The sequence below is a fragment of the Osmerus mordax genome, chromosome 11, assembly GCF_038355195.1.
Source record: "Osmerus mordax isolate fOsmMor3 chromosome 11, fOsmMor3.pri, whole genome shotgun sequence".
In the NCBI taxonomy this organism is placed as follows: domain Eukaryota; kingdom Metazoa; phylum Chordata; class Actinopteri; order Osmeriformes; family Osmeridae; genus Osmerus; species Osmerus mordax.
This window is the reverse complement of record NC_090060.1, coordinates 15,173,944-15,192,258: the sequence shown is the minus strand read 5'-3', so window position 1 is coordinate 15,192,258 and position 18,315 is coordinate 15,173,944. Positions and strand designations below refer to the sequence as shown.

At 47.7% G+C, this 18,315-nt stretch overlaps 1 protein-coding gene across 1 annotated transcript in view; it reads left to right on the top strand.

The window, feature by feature from the left end:
* traf4a (tnf receptor-associated factor 4a) overlaps nt 1-18,315 on the top strand; it is a 30,252-nt gene that overhangs the window by 2,079 nt on the left and 9,858 nt on the right. The gene's annotated exons all lie outside the window — the stretch shown is intronic.

Sequence of the window (18,315 nt, the reverse complement as noted above, 5' to 3'; positions counted from 1 at the left end):
AGTTGCACACTGTAAACCTGTCAGATGTTGATGGTCTGGTTCAGGCAGATAAGTGCTCCCCTGACATAGACCCAGCTTTAAATTATACAGAAAGAGTTTTTGCTTTTTTCAACTTTTTGGTTCCATATCCAAGAAAAGTTGATATGCACTCAAAGCAAACAAGTAATAAATGCTTAATTAATTCAAGGCCCTAGATTACCCACTGTAATGAGCTCCAGAATGGTCAGAATTTACCAGAATGTACTGAGCTCCAGAATGGAGTCAGTACAGGCAGTCTGAGACGAGGCCGAATGAGGAAGACTATGTCTGATCGATGACTAGCGGGAGCGTTTTGTCCTGCTCACCTCAGAGCTTCCTGTCTGGGTTTTCATTCTCAGTGAAGAGTGAATGAGCCGCTGATCCTGAACATCCCACTCAAGGCTTCTTCTTCTTTGTGATACTGAGTGTTCGACATGAGAGTGCTCTCTGTCGGGTATAAAAATAATACGCTTGGGTTTCGAGAGGTCACGTCTAAGCTACAGGGACTTGGAACCCCCCAAAAATGGTTTATGAGTCAGCTGGGTTTAAAATACCTTTTTCAAAACCAGACAATGTTAAAGGCAGCAAATCTATTTTTGACGTATGGTATGGTTAATGTTCCTCTATTTTCCATTTGACTTTGGATTTTAATGCATTTAACAATTGTCTTTGTAGGATGTTATGGTTGATATACTATTAAACACTGTCTATAGACAACAATACACCTGTGCTTTACACGGCACTGTATTGGCAAAATATATGGGCCATTTGGCATAATCCCCTCCATTAATTACACCCATAAGCGGAAAGTAGTTAATTGATCAACTCAGTAATAGCCTTTTTACTAGCCAAGTTCACTGAGTGCATTTCCATTGTCTTAATGAATGAATAATGCCAACAGAGGGTGTAGACATTGAAGTCTGCCTAAATGAGCATGAATGATTCTGAGCAGTGTGTGTCAAAGCTAAAGGAGTTTAATTGAGACTTGTAGACATTGTGTAACAGTGTAGTTCCTTTACCACGATAGGCTGTGTTAGTGCCAGCCCAGACTTGCCATCCTCTTCTGACTCTGACAGCTCCAACAGTGTCTTCAGGACCCACCTGCACTTACCACAATCTGCCTTCTGGCTGAAAATCTAACCATGTTGCAGAAGTATGAATCTGCTAATGTATGTGGTTTTCTCATCAACTGTTTCTGTGTGCATTTTCCCAACTGTGGAACAAACAACATTTCAGTTGACAGTTGGACTTGAGTGATTTGCAGAGTCATGCAATTGTTACGAAAAGGACCGGAGAGGCAGCCAGTCTGCCCGCTTGTTAGCATGTGATGCTAATGGCCTGCGTTTCCGCATCGGGGGGGGGCCTAGTGCTGTATGTATACAGCACTAGGCCTGGAGGCTCACCCAGAGTCACGGGGCACAGAGACCTACCCAGCGGCTTATCTCTCCTGCTATCTACTCTGACTCACATTCCTCAGCAATGCAAGCTGCTTGGGCAAACCTTGGGCAATTCATTCCTGGCCTTGTTAGCAAAAGAGAACAAATGATTATTGAGAACCATGATTCAGGGCTGGAGATGACTGAAGCCATGGCTGTGCGCTCCACATGCTAGACTTCATACAGTGATCCATCCAGGCTTAGTGTCTGTGAGCCAAAGCCGTGTCACACGTGCTAGTGTGTCGTCTCCGTGGGAATCCAGGGCTATAGCCTGGTCTTGACATGGCTGTAATTGGTTGGTTCTGCTCCCTAACTTCTTCCTGGGTCTCAACACTGAGCCACTGTAACTTCTGTCTTCCTCGGGTGTCCTGCAGAGCTTAGATTCTAATATGGGAATCAGCCATGGGTTGATTATTATTATTCCTCCCCGTAGGCCAGGAAATTGAGAAATATGTGTTGGAGTGTTTTAGGAGGGATGATGATTCATTTAACATTGACACACTTTCTCTGAGTTTTGCTGATGCAGGACTGTGTAGGCTCCCACACACACAAGAGAAGAACACTGAGGGCCCTCTAAATCTCCATCACGGACATCCTCACAGCCTCGCCACTTTTCTCTGCCCTCCTTCCACCTCCTCCACTCCCTTTTTTCCACTGTTTGGAAAAGAGAGTGGTTCTTCAACGAGTCCACAAAGACCTTATTGCGAAGCGGGGATGAGTTCGGAGGGGAAAAAAAAAGGGGAATGATTTATGTGGTTTCCGACGACAGAGAGATAGAGAGAGGTTGTCTCAGGAAACTGGGTTAGTGACATTTCTCTTCATTAAAGGCAGATGAATAGACTTTGTCCTCTGTGTGTTTAATTGATTATGGGATGAAGAATGGAGGCTTTTTGACTGGTCAGCTAGCGAGTGTCAGCTAGCGAGTGTCTCTTTAAGGAGTGAATGAGATCCGGTAGTACTGGTGCCCAGTGCTGTGTGTCAGCCAGGCACACTCTGGCAGCTGGGCCTTTGTGCGTGTGTGTGTGTGTGTGTGTGCATGTGCGTGTAGGTCCTCACTGCCAAGGGTTGTAGATGAATAGCTGTCTGTACATCCGCTCTCCCATCCCCTTGGTTCCACACAGAGCCCTCACAGTCCCCAACAGGTGTCCTGAGGCATTCATGCTGCACCTGATCCTGGGAGGAGGAGGAAGAAAACCAGGAAGGATGTTTCCCCCCTCCATCCTATCCCCCCATGACTGACCTCAAGGAGCGTCAGGCGGGTGGGTGTGTGCGTGTGTGGGCATGGGACAGGGGGGGGGGGGACAGGGCAGTCAGCGTAGTGAAAGCCCAGGCCCCTGGCCTTCGCCCTGGGTGGTGGAGGGCCTCACAGACTGATGTAAAGTGAACTACTGGGACAGAGCTGGAAACAGCCTAGAATCACTGAGGCGGAAACAGTGAGGAGAGACATCTTTAGAGAGACGGTTACAACAAAAAGGAACTGAGGCCCTGTTGAATTCGCTCAGAACCAGTCCTACTAATAATACCTGTAGTCGGGTCCAAGTACCATATTTACATACTGTAGGAGTAGCTGTACAGCCGTATTGTACTATGCAGCAACCTGATTGGCTGTTGATGCCGCATATATCTTTGTGTATAGGCCTGGATTTTCAACAGCAAAGGGCCAAAGTAGACAACATTTGATAAATGTGTTCCAGGTGAACCTTGACCTTTCCTCACACGTGCACAGACTTTGAACCAGGCCCCATTGTGTGTCAGTTCACTGCTCTCTGAGGTCTATCGTCAGCCGTTAAACCTGACCTGCCAAAACACAGCACCTGGCGAAGTACAAATAACCCTCTTCAAACAGAACTACAGGTGCAGAATGACAACTGTGTCCAGCTTATCTGTCTATTCAACGGACAGAGTGGCTTTTATGACATATAGAGGGGACATGAAAGACCCTTGTCTATACACTGGGACACTTTTTAGCTGTTCACATCGCTAAATTGTTTTTCCAAAAGATAAACAGTTGGAACCATTGGTCCATTACAATTTTTTTTTTTTATGCAACAAACTGCAGTTGAATACTCAGTTGTTGTCTGACAGCCTACCAGAAACCAGACAACCTCTATGGAATTTCTATTGCCTCGATAACAGGTTTCTGTTTTGTCCATCAAACACAGTGTACAATGGTGTATTTCAGCCTTGTCAGCATTTCTGTAAGTACCTGTGTGCAAATGTGGGTTAAGGGTTGGCGTGTCTAAATCTCCTGGAGATTATAAATGTTTAGGTTTCGCAAGACATGATAAATGTGCTGTAACCAGAGAAGACACACATCAGTTCAACTAAAATTGCACACTTCTTCATGTTCAGGATGTCGGTTGAATATAATCTCTTGTTCGTTAAGCACTCCCCCAAAAGAACCCACATCCTCCAGACGGGGACGGGGGGATGAGAGCCAGGTCTGCGGGATGATGTCATTGCGAGGGCCCCTCAGGAGGAAGCTAAGAGCCTCCAGAGGTCCAGCTGTGTGAGATGACATCTCTGAGAGAAAGTCTTCTGACAGTGTTAGACAGCTGCATAGCTCCCACATTCAGATGGGTCAGCCACGTAGAAATATTGTGAAGCTGTGCGTGTGTGTGCGTGCGTGTGTGTGAGATTTGAGCATGGTTCATTAAGTCTAAGTGTTCCGGATAAAGAATGATCAGAATATCTTGAGCTTTAAGGTATTTGTGCTAATTGCAAGCATTTCAAGCCGATGTGTGTGAAAGTTCCTACATACGGGGGTGAAATTCACACTTCTTAAAAAAGCAGAGCACTTAAAATTCCTCGCTAGATTTTCTCCCCCATTGAAAGGTCTAACCTCTTCTAATGCCCAGGTCACATTCCAGCGCTGATGCCCTCTCTCCCTCTCCACGTCAGTTCAGAACGCCATTGTATCTGTCACACAAAAGGAGAGTTTGCAAACAAAAAGTGCACGAAGCTGCCTAGACCATGTTGGAGACATGTCCTGGCTTGTCCACGGCTATAGGAGGTCCTATTGAACCGGGTCTCCCAGACTGGCGAGCCAAACGAGAGCAAGGGAAGCATTCCAGATCTGCAGTGGAGCACCTTGCCATTCACATGGGCAGCAGGCGAGGGCCAGGCTGCCTAAGCCCAGCCCTATCGCTGGAGGCCTGCCAGCTGGCCCCAAGCCTCCACCATGGCTAGCCAGTGCCTACATGTACATGGGTATGCATGTTATGTGGAAGAACTTCAGATAACACCGTGTTCAAGTCCTCTCGGCCTAGTCTGTTGCCCCAACAACACGTATAATCTGCCGCAACCCCTCCATAGCAGACTCTGTGTCTTCATTCAGTAAGAATATATTATTATATAGCTAATCGCATGTCTTCCTGGTGTCTGACTCACTCCTTAACTGCCATTAGCGGGAGAGTCATCTTCTCCGAGGCAGCACATTTTATGGTTGCGCGTTTAGTTGAGTGTTAACGAACAGTGTAGGGTCGAGGAAGGAGACTTAACCCTTGTGCTGCCTTCGGGTCACATGACCCAAAGGTTCATAACGAACCATCGTTGTGTTTACCCAATTTTACCCAATACAAAAACAAATACAAATAATTTTCTTTTAACCGTTGCAATGTGGGGGGTCTGAGACAGCCCAACGGTTAAAAGAAAAGGCTTCACTTTGTTTTTGTATGCGGTAAATTTGTCGCAATACGACGGTGGGTCACAATGACTGATGGGTCAGAATGACCCGACGATAACACAAGGGTTAAGGATTGTAAGAAGCGAGGGAAGCTGCCAGGGGGAGAGTGGACGGTGGGGCAGATTACAGTAACGGCTGATTCAAGGTCCTGGTGGGAATAGGGTGGGTGTAGAGGGCCAGGGTACGCACTGAGCTTAGCTGTTTGAGACCGTCGCTCTCCTCAGCTCGCCCGCATCTGCGCCCTGCTCCCTGTCGTGCCAATCGACTTCCCCCAATCTGTCTCTGCACAGGTCACTGCACTGAGCACAAACATGCTTTGTGCATGCACACACGCATGCACACACGCATGCACACACGCATGCACACACGCATGCACACACTAATGTTCAGACTCCCACAGATATTAATCATGTAAATTATTCACATTCCCAAATATTAATGCTCATTCATTTTAATACGGTTTCTCTTATCTAAAGATGGAATGACATCAATATTCCATGGTTTAGAGACGTGGATGGGGTTAATGTGGGGGTGGGTGGGTAGAGGGGGTATGTGGGGGTGGGGGTGGGGTCATGTTGGGGTGGGCCACTAAGTGACCAGTGCCTCTGGTTACTGGGCCGTGGAGCAGGCATGTGAGGAATCTGTGTCTGGGTACTGAATAGAGAGCAGCTGGGCCAAGATGGACCGAGTGGGAGAGGGAAAGCAGGAAGCCAGAGTTTGTGTGTGTGTGTTGAGGGTGGAGGGGGGGGGGGCTGTCTTGGTCCAGTGAGGCACCTGTCCCAATGAAAGGCTTCTCTATGGATGAGAACAGGTGCTAGCAGAGCAGTTAAGCTCCTCGCTAAAGGTATACACACATACTGCAGATTAAAGTCGTTTATTGTTGCGGGGGCCCTCGTCGATGGTAAGATCATTGACTATTCACTACTGGTCCTTCCGCTTCACCAAGCTGCTCCATTTAGAAAAGGACCTGGGGGGGGGGGACCTCCTTCCTGGCCTCCCCAACCCTCCTCTGTCCCTGGCCTCTAATGCCATCAGACAGGGTTGTGGTGGTTCAGGCCTTTAACCAACAGCCTAACGACTCTCATCTCCACCGGTTGCACCAAGCGTGTGTGTGTGGCATCCTTGCATCTCCCTGGCAGATCAGTTTCATATATGTCAACTCTCCACAAAGCCCCCCCCCACACACACACACACACACACACCTCCTCCTCCCCCTGCACAGACGGTGTATTGATCTGGTGAAAGAGCCAAGTGGAGGAAGTGACACAGCCAAGTGGAGGAAGTGACACGGTCCATGTGTGTGTCCAGCTGCATCGTTCACTGGGCTCGTTCAGGAGGGGAGAACGTTCTAGCAGCGCGCCCTGTCCTTTTCACCTTCCCATTCATGTCCTATTTCATCCCGTCTCAGTTTGACTTAGACTTAATATAAATTGGGCTCCATGTAAATTATACATATGAATTATACCCTGGTGATTGTTATTCTTTTACTAGATTTCTTATGGTGTAGTGACTTGATACTGCCCATCATGGCCAGGATTGTCTTGACCTGAATAAGAGATTTTATATTTCAATGAGCCCATCCTGGTGGTAAAAACCTTTCATCAGGACCCTTTAAAATCCACAGATTATCAAGGTTACCCTGCCGAAGTGTGACCAGCGACAGACCCAGAGTGACCTCGGACCGCAAAGCCGAAGTGGTCCTCAGAGGCGTGTTTTTGTTGTGCATAAATCCACATGGCTAATTCTTCTCTTGGTTTCCCCCTCGTCGCTCTCTTTCTCCTGCTCGTTGTAAACGCCTGTCACATTCATGTCAGTGTCTGTCCGGGCTTCAGAATGCCTGCAACAGGAGGCTTGCTGCCCTGGCGTGAGGAGACAAAGGAGACCGGATGACGTCAGCGCCTTGCCTGATTTCACAAAGAAAAAGCATCCTCGAACGGAGATTTAGCTGCGGCTAAGCGCTGGGGGTGGCCAGCCGCCTGCGTGCATGGCTGGATTGGGAGTGGGACAAGGAGCAGGGAAGCAGGGAAGCAGGGAGGAGGAGAACAGGATTGTATTTCCTCATTGGATTGTTTTCACTTCTCTCTGAATGCACATGGGCTCCAGACGTGTTGATAAGGAGAACGGGAGCCACAGCATGTCTGGAAACAAGCTCCAGACCTTATCGAGTGTGTGTGTGTGTGCCAGTGGCTAGACTACAAACCCTTGTCTGTTTGCTGCGCTGTATCCTTCACACAAAGAACCACACCTTACCATTACTGTGTTGAAGGGTGGAAAGTGGGCTGGTGTGATGTTAAGACCATGGTACACTGGTCAGAGTGGACTTGAGCAGCAGTGTAGTGAGCAGCAGGCAAACATAAAGGTTCCACTTTATTTACAGTTATAACTTCTTGGGGTGGAAATCATTGAATGGGGAATCTGTGTGAGGAAGCGATATAGGAAACCAAAGGAACAGGTTACTACACACAAACTAACATAGGAAGAATTAACTAACTGAATATGGGGGAATTTCATTTTTATTTTATTTTTATTTTATTTTTTACATTTAGTAGACGCTCTTATCCAGAGCGACTTGCAGTAAGTACAGGGACATTCCCCCGAGGCAAGTCGGGTGAAGTGCCTTGCCCAAGGCCACAACGTCATTTTGCTTGGCGGGGAATCGAACAACCTTCTGATTACTAGCCCGATTCCCTAACCGCTCAGCCACCTGACTCCCTTTAAAGGAAGAATTTAATACACCTGAAGGATATAGGATTAAACAGAACAACAAGGTGCCAAACTTACGCACATACGACCATGCCATCTCCATGTTCCCAAAACCATGTTCAATACATACAAGAAAATGGTGCGTGAGTGGGATACTTGGTGATTGAGAGGAGGGAGGTGCGCCCTGGGGTGTGAGAGGAGTGAAGGAGTGGGTACCGCACATTGCAGCGTAGCACATTGTACCAGTTACCATGGACACAAAAGGCCAGGCCTCTCCAAATGTGTTTCCGTCAGTAAGGAACTGTACTCAGCTTAGCCACACAGCGACACATCAGCTTACTAACAAATCAGGAGGGAGAACTTCCCTGCTGTCATATCAAAGGAAACGCAGGTGAGGCATAAAGAGTAGATTATGTAATGCTGTTTTTATGCATTACATAATGTCACCGAGGATAGTTCCAGATGAAGGCAACCTTTTTGAAGGCCTTTTGATGGCAAGTCGTGTTGATAAAGCGAGTTAAGTTTTGCAAAAAAGGCGAGGCGGAAAGTTTGGCCAGTTTTCAGGCAGAGAGGAAGCTGGTGAGTCAGGGAGGACGCGTGGTCGTGCGCTCCCTGCCTTCCACTAATGACAGTGACTCATATGGAGGCAGGTCACACTGTTAGGGATCAGAGAATCTGCGGGGAATCAAATCATTAACTTCACCTCTCAGTGTCCTCTCAGTTCATCACGCCCCTACATGTTCTTCACAGCTCTCTGTGTGTGCAAGATGAAGGGACCAGATAAACAGGCAGTTTGACTTGCTCGCTAACCGCATAGACCTGACTCATGGCTTGTAAGCTATTCGCTAGCATTAGCATTGTCCCCCTGTCTTCGTGTCTTTTCTGTAGGATTGAGACATCTTGCTCAAACAGCTCTGTAATTAATAGACAATGCAGCGCATGGGGTGTGACTGTATTTTTCCACAGATGTTCCCATTGGGAGTGAGTGAAATTAAGCCTCCCAAACAACTGCACACATGAAAATAGCATGCACACACCCGGTATCACATGCACGCACTTCCAAACAGTCAGCTCTGCACTCAGGGGGCAGGCAGGACTCTCTATGGGCCTTACTGTAGTTAAATCATCGAGGTGGGACAGCCACACTGCAGTATATTAGCTGTATATCCAAGGTTAAAAGAGAGAAGACCCTTCAACTCTTTAATGAAATAGAACGTTTTAAAGTTTTCCGCGTCTCCATTCAGAAGTACCCAGGCAGACTATTGTGTAGCCGGAGGACTGTTGAAGGGGCATGAGTGAAAACGTTTCTAGTGCCCATTGTTGTACCCGGAGCTGACGCAAATACAACCCCACAATAGGCCCTCGCAGACGCGTGAAGGCTTTTGATAGTGATCACGAGCATTCAACATTAAGCCGAAGGCCTGTCGTAGTGAATCAGTCTGTAAAAGCTGAATCACTTAGAAAGGAAGTCCGGCTAAGAATAGCTGATGGCACAGTTTGTAATTTCTTAACCATGTGCCTTTAGTCAGACTGGAAGCATTATAACTTGTGTGTGTTTTTCCCTTCCAGACATGGTGTGTTGTTGTCAGACGAAGCAAGACGTTAACTAGGACCTGCGTGGTTCTGTTAAAGTTGACTCTCAGAATTACATAAGGCTGATAGGTTTGCCCTTTAAGTCCCACAAGGCTGGCTTGGTTAACATCAGCAACCTGACAGCACATAGCACAGTGTGTAGAGGAGGAACAGATGAAGGCTAATCAAAATAGCAGTTGTCCATGAGACGTTATTGGTTGCTGGGATTATCTGGCCAGCCCACCTGCTGCCCTGAAGAGAGGGGAGAGGGAGCGTGGTGCTGGCAAGGTAATCCGCCTTTAGTCACCCGCTCTCTGGATTAGCAATGCTAATGTGGGCCTGAGAGCCTGGCTGCTTGGCATTGTTGTCCACATAATTCTTGACCGCTTCTGTTGTGAGTTGCCTTGCTTTTAAATGACCAGGCCCACCACCAGGGAAGTGCATTAGATTGTGGGAGAAGGATACGTGAATTTGGCATTTCACCATAGTTCTTCCTGTTTCTGTGGAAAACATTTGCTTATGATTCATGTCATCCCTGCCGGTTAACCCTAGGATTGACAGTCACTGTGATAAGTATCAGACATGTATGATGAGTGCAGCCCTATCCCATGGGGGATGGTCATCCAAGCAGCTGAGCACATCCTCTTCCTGTGCGTCAGCAAGCACAAAAATTATGGATTCGCTAAAGAGTGTACTGAACCAACAGAAAGAGTAAATGACTGTAAAATGTTGTCTGTGATGTCAGTTCACAGGTAAATCAGGACAGGGACCCAGGGCACATTTTACTTTGGTTAGTGGCTAGATTTACATTTAGTCATTTAGCAGACGCTCTTATCCAGAGCGACTTACAGTAAGTACAGGGACATTCCCCCGAGGCAAGTAGGGTGAAGTGCCTTGCCCAAGGACACAACGTCATTTTGCACGGCCGGGAATCGAACTGGCAACCTTCAGATTACGAGCCCGATCCCCTAACCGCTCAGCCAACTGATTCCCTTAGATGATCTCGCTCACATGTTTCATAGGTACTGGAGATCCTTCCAGCAAACCCAGTGTAAAGACTGGACTAAGTGGCTGGTGATTGATGCTCTGCTGTAATTTCCATATCTTGGTCTTCAAAGAGAAGCTCCTTTCTTGGCTTCTGGGGAGAGTCGTACGTAGGGATTTTAAAACTCACAGAAAAAAAAACGTGAGACAAGAGGAAGATTATGTTCATGGAATATGTGTGGATGGAGCTGAATCCTTGACCTGGGGCGTGTTTTTCACTCTCCCTCCCCTGTGTGTTATCAACAGGCTTGGTTTATAGCTGTTGACTTAAGGCTTGGTTGAGATTGTATTTCACCAAACATTCATCATGTCAGCAAGTGATGAATGCGCTGCTTTTCTGGGCACTTTTGCGAGGTGAAGACGTCTTCGTGAAATGCATCTCGTCAGTGGTAACCTCACTCATGATAACTTGCGAAGGCGTAACTAGGCAACTCAAGTGTCAGATTCTAAAAATAAAAATATTGAATCATATATTTGTTCTTTAAGTCTTTCCTAGCTAGTGTTGTCTCTCCAAAACGTAGAGCAGCACTTAACTTTTCAGTGCGCAAGAAGCTGATTGTTCTGGCAGCACACTTTAAGCACTAAGGCTTTATCCTCCAGGCAGGGAGTTGTATTCATGTGTTTCTCTTGGCTCAGGATTAAAATGATCAACCTACACTCATCCATCCGTCAGATATTCTGCCACAGAGTACCTGAGATTAGCCAGGAGCTGGTTAGAGGCTTTCACATACCTCCAGTGAGACTTGAGATTCAGGAGACGACTTTTCTTTGTGAGACTGTGGTCATGTGGAAGGACAGCAGCATGAGCCCAGTGGTTTAATGATGGACATGACTGTCTCTCTCTCGTGTTTTTTTTTTATTTTTTTTCGTGAGCGGTCAACATTGTGGCACTCTCCAGCCCCCTCTGCTCCATGGTGGTGTTCTCCAGGATTAGTGCAGCAGCTCTGTATCTCTTCAGAGACAGACGCCAGGGCAACCCCCCCCCCCTTCCTGCCCCCTAAAAGCTGAGCTAAAATTAGATCAACCATCTGTAATTAAAACAGCTTTAATTTATGTGTGGGATAAATGCATTTAGTGCAGACCCTAATTTGAGGCAACTGAAGATCACACGTGCCCCAACCACCCCCCTCATGTCCAGTGCTTCAGTTAGCCACCGTGTGTGTGTGTGTGTGTGGCAGGGCAGTAAAGCAGAGAGGGGGGTGATTTACACATCCAATACCTTGACATCAGCTTTTAGCACCGCAGCAGAGACTGACTGCATGTGTGTCATCGTAAAGCTCCGGATTTTCACCAGCCCCCGAGTCGGAAGCCAACCCTCTCCAGATGAAACGGAACCCTATCATCCTTTTCATGCCCTCCCCGAGCCCTCATGGGTTCCTCGTGAGTTCATGTCAAGTGCTCCAAGGAGCGACGAAGGCTCAGGGGGCTTTTCTTCAGCCAGTCGTCGTTGCTTCTTCTCTGCTGCCGTGGGTGTGAGGGCGGTTGCAGTCATGCATGCAGAGCTCAGCTCCGTGCAGGATTGATGGCCCTCGTTCTCTTCACCTCCCCCCTCCCCACCCTAGGTCCAGATCAGCAGGACTTAATGAAATTGAATTGATTTTTCCTGTACCTCCCAGCATACAGGGTTTAATCCCAGGGATGAAATCGTCCGGTGAAATGATCCGAGCATGCATTGCATTTCAATCAATTTGTTTATTTGAGATCCACTCAAGGCTTGTATGTACAGTGATGCGATGCAGTCTGTGAAAGGATAACAGGATTCATCCACTTCCACGTCGTCTTCCACAGGATAGATATTCCTTCAACTCAGTGAAGCAAGTGCATAAACCTGTCTGCTAAACTGTATATCACCATTCAAGGTCAGGGCGTACACGGAAGCCATGACATGACTCATGGTGCATCATAGTTCTCAGTAATTTGTATCCAGCTGACCATTTTAAGAGTACAACAAGAGGCCTTTCTGATGTTGTGCAGGCTATGCAGTTTGTAGAAGATTCGCAGTTCCTCTCCTGACGAAGCATGCTTGCCCAGGGCGTTGATGAAGGGAGACGTGCCAGAGGGATTGTGGGGAAGAGCAAGCCCCGCCCCCCCCCCCCCCCCCCCCCCGCACCCCACCCCCCCACACACACTTAAGGATGGATTATGATGCCTCAGAGGCTTGGACCATATCTGCAGATGGTCTCCCCCTCTCTTCTCGGCCTCCCCCTCTCCACATCTCCCTCTGTGTTTAGTGTTCCAGCAGGTGGCTCGACTCTTTGGGGAGACGTTGTTTGTTGTGAGGGTAGAACAGACTTAACTGGAATCAGACAAGTGCCAGTGGTTTTTTGATGAGTCATCGTCTGTATGCCGTCTACCTCAAATCACTTTTTGTGGTGCAGCCGTGGAGCAAGGCCTATTTGTTCTGTATTGTTTTAGAAACTGCCTTTGACACAAATAAACATGCTCTACTACTGAATCCTCAAAGTCAAAGCACCGACTAGACATCAGCAGACAGGCGTTTGGTATTTGTATTTATTCTAACTTCCCGTCAGGTTTCCACAGATAAATGACAGGTTACTGTAGCGTCCATGAGAGCTGATGGTAATGCATCCCTCATGCCCTGAGAACATACACTTTAACGCTTTATTACCCTTTAATAATGGCCAGTGTTAGTGCTGAGAAACAAAGTTGACATTTGGAAAATGAATTGATATTTTGCTAACCTTTTGATCGTGGCAAGACTGTGTGAATTAGCTCACAGATGGCTTGTGCTCACAAATGTCAACCCAGCGAGAGCTGGGAGAACTGCAGAGGAGTGAATGTAATTACGTAGTCATGAACTACTATCGTGAAACATGACTTGTAGTCTCCATACTAGCAATATCTAATCATCACATATTGCTCAGTATACAGATGATATTTCTAGAATATATAATAGATTATTATTGTAAATTACACTTTGGGTTTAGAGCAATTGCAATTTGAATCATGTTTCTACTGCATATGCTGTTAAAAATAGTGCATTACCCAATGAGGTTTTATGTCAGTCAAACATTTCATTATGGCGAGATTTAGTTTGAGGACAGGCAGAGGAGAGCGCTAGGAGGAAGCAGCCATATAGCCACCCACACACTTGCAGTGGTGCTTCTTCTGTTTGCTTCATTTCTGCCCGTTCCGGCACAGTAAAAAAAAAAAGACTCATGAAAACGTGTTTTTCCCAGGAGGAGAGGGTATTAAAGCAAGTCTCCTGTAAAGTCCTAACACAGTCCGGACAGGCTTGGACAATTTGAATGTGAAGCCATTGAGATAATCTCTCCGTGTCGACTGCTTTCATGGCTGGCTGACAATCATCATGGCTGGCTGACAATCAGGCATATTTTTCCGCTCTCCTGTTGATGCCTGTGACCTTCAGATAGTCAGGCGTGGTCGTGTCACATTAGGCTGTCAGTGGTCATTGGCAAGTCCTGTTGATGGTGGTCGGATAGGATTTTACAGGTGGCATTTAGTGGAACATGGCCAGGAGGCATGACATAGTCACACACAACAACACTGTTTCAGGTCCAACACATATTTAACCCTATTCTACTCAGTTCAGACATTAGAATGATATTTTCATTCACAAAATGAAACTTTCTCCCTCATGCACACACAATCTATTTTTAATGGGTGGTGGTGGGGGCTTATTTAAGTGACCTTGCCTTAAGATTATGACAAGGCATATCATTTGAAAAGTCACACAGCTTTCTACCCGACATAATCTTCCTTAACCGTGCTCAGCTAATCTTGTGTTGGGTCTGACACGAGGCGTTGCCATGGCCCCATTCACATTAGACAGGAGATCCCTGACACTCGACCAGGGAAGAGTACAGCCTGTACCTCCCTGGGTGTCAGTGTGATAGTCAGAGAAAGTAGAGGAAGAAGTTAGCTAACCCCTCCTCTTTAGACAAATGAGAGGCCTGAGGTGAGAAGCTTTTGTTCGAGGTGCAAGCTGAGCCTGTGTGGGGGGGGGGGGGCCTCTCCTGGAGGATCTGGTTCTGCCGGTAGGATAACCACCCCCTCCCCCCTGCGGCTACTGCCCGTCCAGGGGACGCCTGTGTGGCATCTCAGAGGTGCTCCCTCGCCCGCTGACCACCTCCGGTCTCCTGTCGCCGGCTCGGCCCTGAAGACCTTTCCACTGGAGTGGAGATGGAGAGTACTTAGGTCTGCTCTAATCTCCTCTGCCTGAAGAGAAAAGAAAAAGTCATTTAGTCAAGTGTGATGGTGACTCTCTTTTCTTTACAGGAGTGCCAGGATTTAAGAGGGTTTTAGCACTAAGCACCAACATAAGTACATAATTTATAACCCCCCCCCCCCGGTATGTTGGCTACACATTGTTAAAATGGACGTTCAGTTGTATTTGAAGCTTTGTCACTGTAGAAGCTGACATTATCTAATGTTATGAAATGTGTACAGTAGACAGAGATGGTATTTCATGGTAATAGTCTGTCGATTGTACAGTTAAAATTATATAATCGTTACTGCCAGAAATGAGAGGCTTTATAATTACACAGAGATTGAACAAACACACACGCACGCCCACACACACACTGACAAAAAAACATGTCGGATTTACGGGATTACGGAAACCCCTGCTGTGATGAAACGAGATTCGTTTTTCCTCTAAACATCCTGGGAATGAAAGGCATGGCATGGGGATCAGCTGGAAGACAGGAAGGCAGGGCGGCTGAATGCAGGGGGACTGACGACATTTAAAGGTTCTGTTTGTGTATAGGAGTTAATCCACTTCTTTACTTGAAAAGAAAGGGGATTTTGCATGAGGATGAACGTAAAACCTTGTGGTAAACTCCTGGAGAATATAGGCAAGGCCACCAGACTACCCAGAATATAGCCAAGGCCACCAGACTACCCAGAATATAGGCAAGGCCACCAGACTACCCAGAATATAGGCAAGGCCACCAGACTACCCAGAATATAGGCAAGGCCACCAGACTACCCAGAATATAGGCAAGGCCACCAGACTACCCAGAATATAGGCAAGGCCACCAGACTACCCAGAATATAGGCAAGGCCACCAGACTACCCAGAATATAGGCAAGGCCACCAGACTACCCAGAATATAGGCAAGGCCACCAGACTACCCAGAATATAGGCAAGGCCACCAGACTACCCAGACTCGGTTACTGATGGTATCTCAGAGGTTGAGAAAATTCCTCCTCTCACCGGAATGGCTGAAGTCCTGTTTGGAGTGTTAATGTGTCACAGACACTCTCATCATCGGCCCCTCATGCTAACATGCTGTTGTTGATGTAGCTTTCATACACCACAGTCCTTCCTTCTACAAAGGAGAACACTGTCTTAGTCATGAAAACAAAAGTATTTGTTCTGCAGCTTGAGTTTGAAGAAGCAGTTCTGACAATGTCCTGTCTGTGTGGCTGAAGCAAGCCACATAACAGGGAGAAGCCCTCAGCTCAGCCCTCAACATGCAACACACACTCAACATGCAACACACACTCAACATGCAACACACACTCAACATGCAACACACACTCAACATGCAACACACACTCAACATGCAACACACACTCAACATCCAACACACACTCAACATGCAACACACACTCAACATGCAACGCACACTCAACATCCAATGCACATTCAACATCCAACGCACACAACATGCAACGCACACTCAACACGCAGCACACACTCAACACGCAGCACACACTCAACACGCAGCACACACTCAACACGCAGCACACACTCAACACGCAACACACACTCAACACGCAACACACACTCAACACGCAGCACACACTCAACACGCAGCACACACTCAACACGCAGCACACACTCAACACGCAGCACACACTCAACACGCAACACACACTCAACACGCAACACACACTCAACATCCAACACACACTCAACACGCAACACACACTCAACATCCAACACACACTCAACACGCAGCACACACTCAACACGCAGCACACACTCAACACGCAGCACACACTCAACACGCAGCACACACTCAACACGCAGCACACACTCAACACGCAGCACACACTCAACACGCAGCACACACTCAACACGCAGCACACACTCAACACAGCTCCAACCTGGGGGGGTTTGGCTTCACCGTCAGCCTGTCAGGGGGTCGTGGGGTGGGGGGGGGGGGTGACGGAGCATTGTTGTGACGGCTGTCCTCATCGTTATCACCGGGATAACAACCATCCATAACATGGATGGTTGTTTAATCTTCTCTGGGCCTATAAGAAGATTTGAGGGGAAGAGACGGGGAAATGAGAGGGTAGATGGGATAGGCGTGGAGGTATGGTGGTCCGTCCTGTGGGATGCCCCTCCTCTCTGGAGGGAAAGTCCTCTAACTAGTGCTTAGGGGACCTGCGTGGATGGACCCTGTCACACGCTAACTCTGATAGTATGATGGTAGCCTTTGTCTCCTGTGTGAAAGCTGGGGGGATTTGAACATGTAATTAGCTGTGGGCCATTCTCATCCGGTCTTCTGCTGTTTCTGGTCCGCGGGCCTGGATCTCACGCTGGCCCCACGACAGCTGTGTAGCCTGCTCACATGGCAGGAGAGACAGAGGAAGCCATTGAAATTTTAATGGAGCGATTTAATTAAAACAGTTTGGTTAGTTAGCTTGACTGTAGCCTTGTCCCAGGCACTTGTGATGGGCATTCTTGTTGACCAAACTCCATTGTGCCAGTCCTGACGTTTCCAAGCGCACATTTTCCACAAGTGAAACTGTTCTGATGCTGTGTGTCAATGCTGGCGCTGTTTCAGAGTCAAGTGGCTGTGGGGTAAAAGGTCCATCATCAAGGCTGTTCTGCGCTGTTACTGGAGATCTCTCTTTTCAGCCTCACGACGACTGTTATTATCCTCTCACATCCGCACAGAGCTGTACAGAACGATTCAAAGTGGGCCCAAGTCAAGGGTATTTGTTGAACAACAATTTGTGCGAGTTGACTTTTACTACAAGGGGGCCTTCGAGTATTAATAGAAAGACTCACTGTGGAGGGTTTCTGGAAATAATTGTATGGAAGCTTTTAAAATGATAGTGCCCCCACTTCTCTGTGCTAATGTGCTGTCACAAAAAGGCAATGGGCTCTCCTAGCCAACTGACAGGGCAGTCAGGTAGGTTTATCCACAGTGAGCTGAGCACAGGAGTGTGCGCCTGCAGCTCTTGCTGTGCGACCGGGGAGGGAATCTTCCTGACAGGCTGTAACGGGGCGCTTTTCGCTTGTCGACCTCATTGTGCGTCTGAGAGGAGGGGATCCGGGGTGGGGGCGGACCCTACGCCTCTAACGGCTAAACTCTCTCTGTGCTCCCATACACACAGGCCACTCAGGTGAGCCTTTCTGGATCCAATCCCTCTCCGTGCATACGTGTGTCTGAGAGAGAGAGAGTGAGAGAGTGAGAGAGAGAGTGAGAGAGCGAGAGAGTGAGAGAGTGAAACATTGAGAGAGTGAGATAGTAGTGAGTCCAATCCATGGTCACTAGCCCCACCATACCCGTGTCTTGTAACCAGTCCCTGATTCTCATCATCACCGTAGAATACATGCTTCTGTAACGATGGCAACCGTTCTGCTTACCAGGCTCTTTCTCTCTCCGCTTTATCGATTGATCTTTTTTCCCCCTTCCTTTTTTCGTTTCTTTTTTACAGCCTATTGTCGCTATTAATTGCTCCCCAGCTCCATGCTGACACAGTGACCTTAATGGTCTGGCATTGCTGCCGTCTCGTCATGCATTAACCCCCGGCCCAGTCCCCACTAGTTCTCCCTGCAGCTGATTTCTCAACAGGAGGGTGGGGGGAGGGGATGCAGGGACCTCATGGGTCCCAGTCACATGGCCCTGAG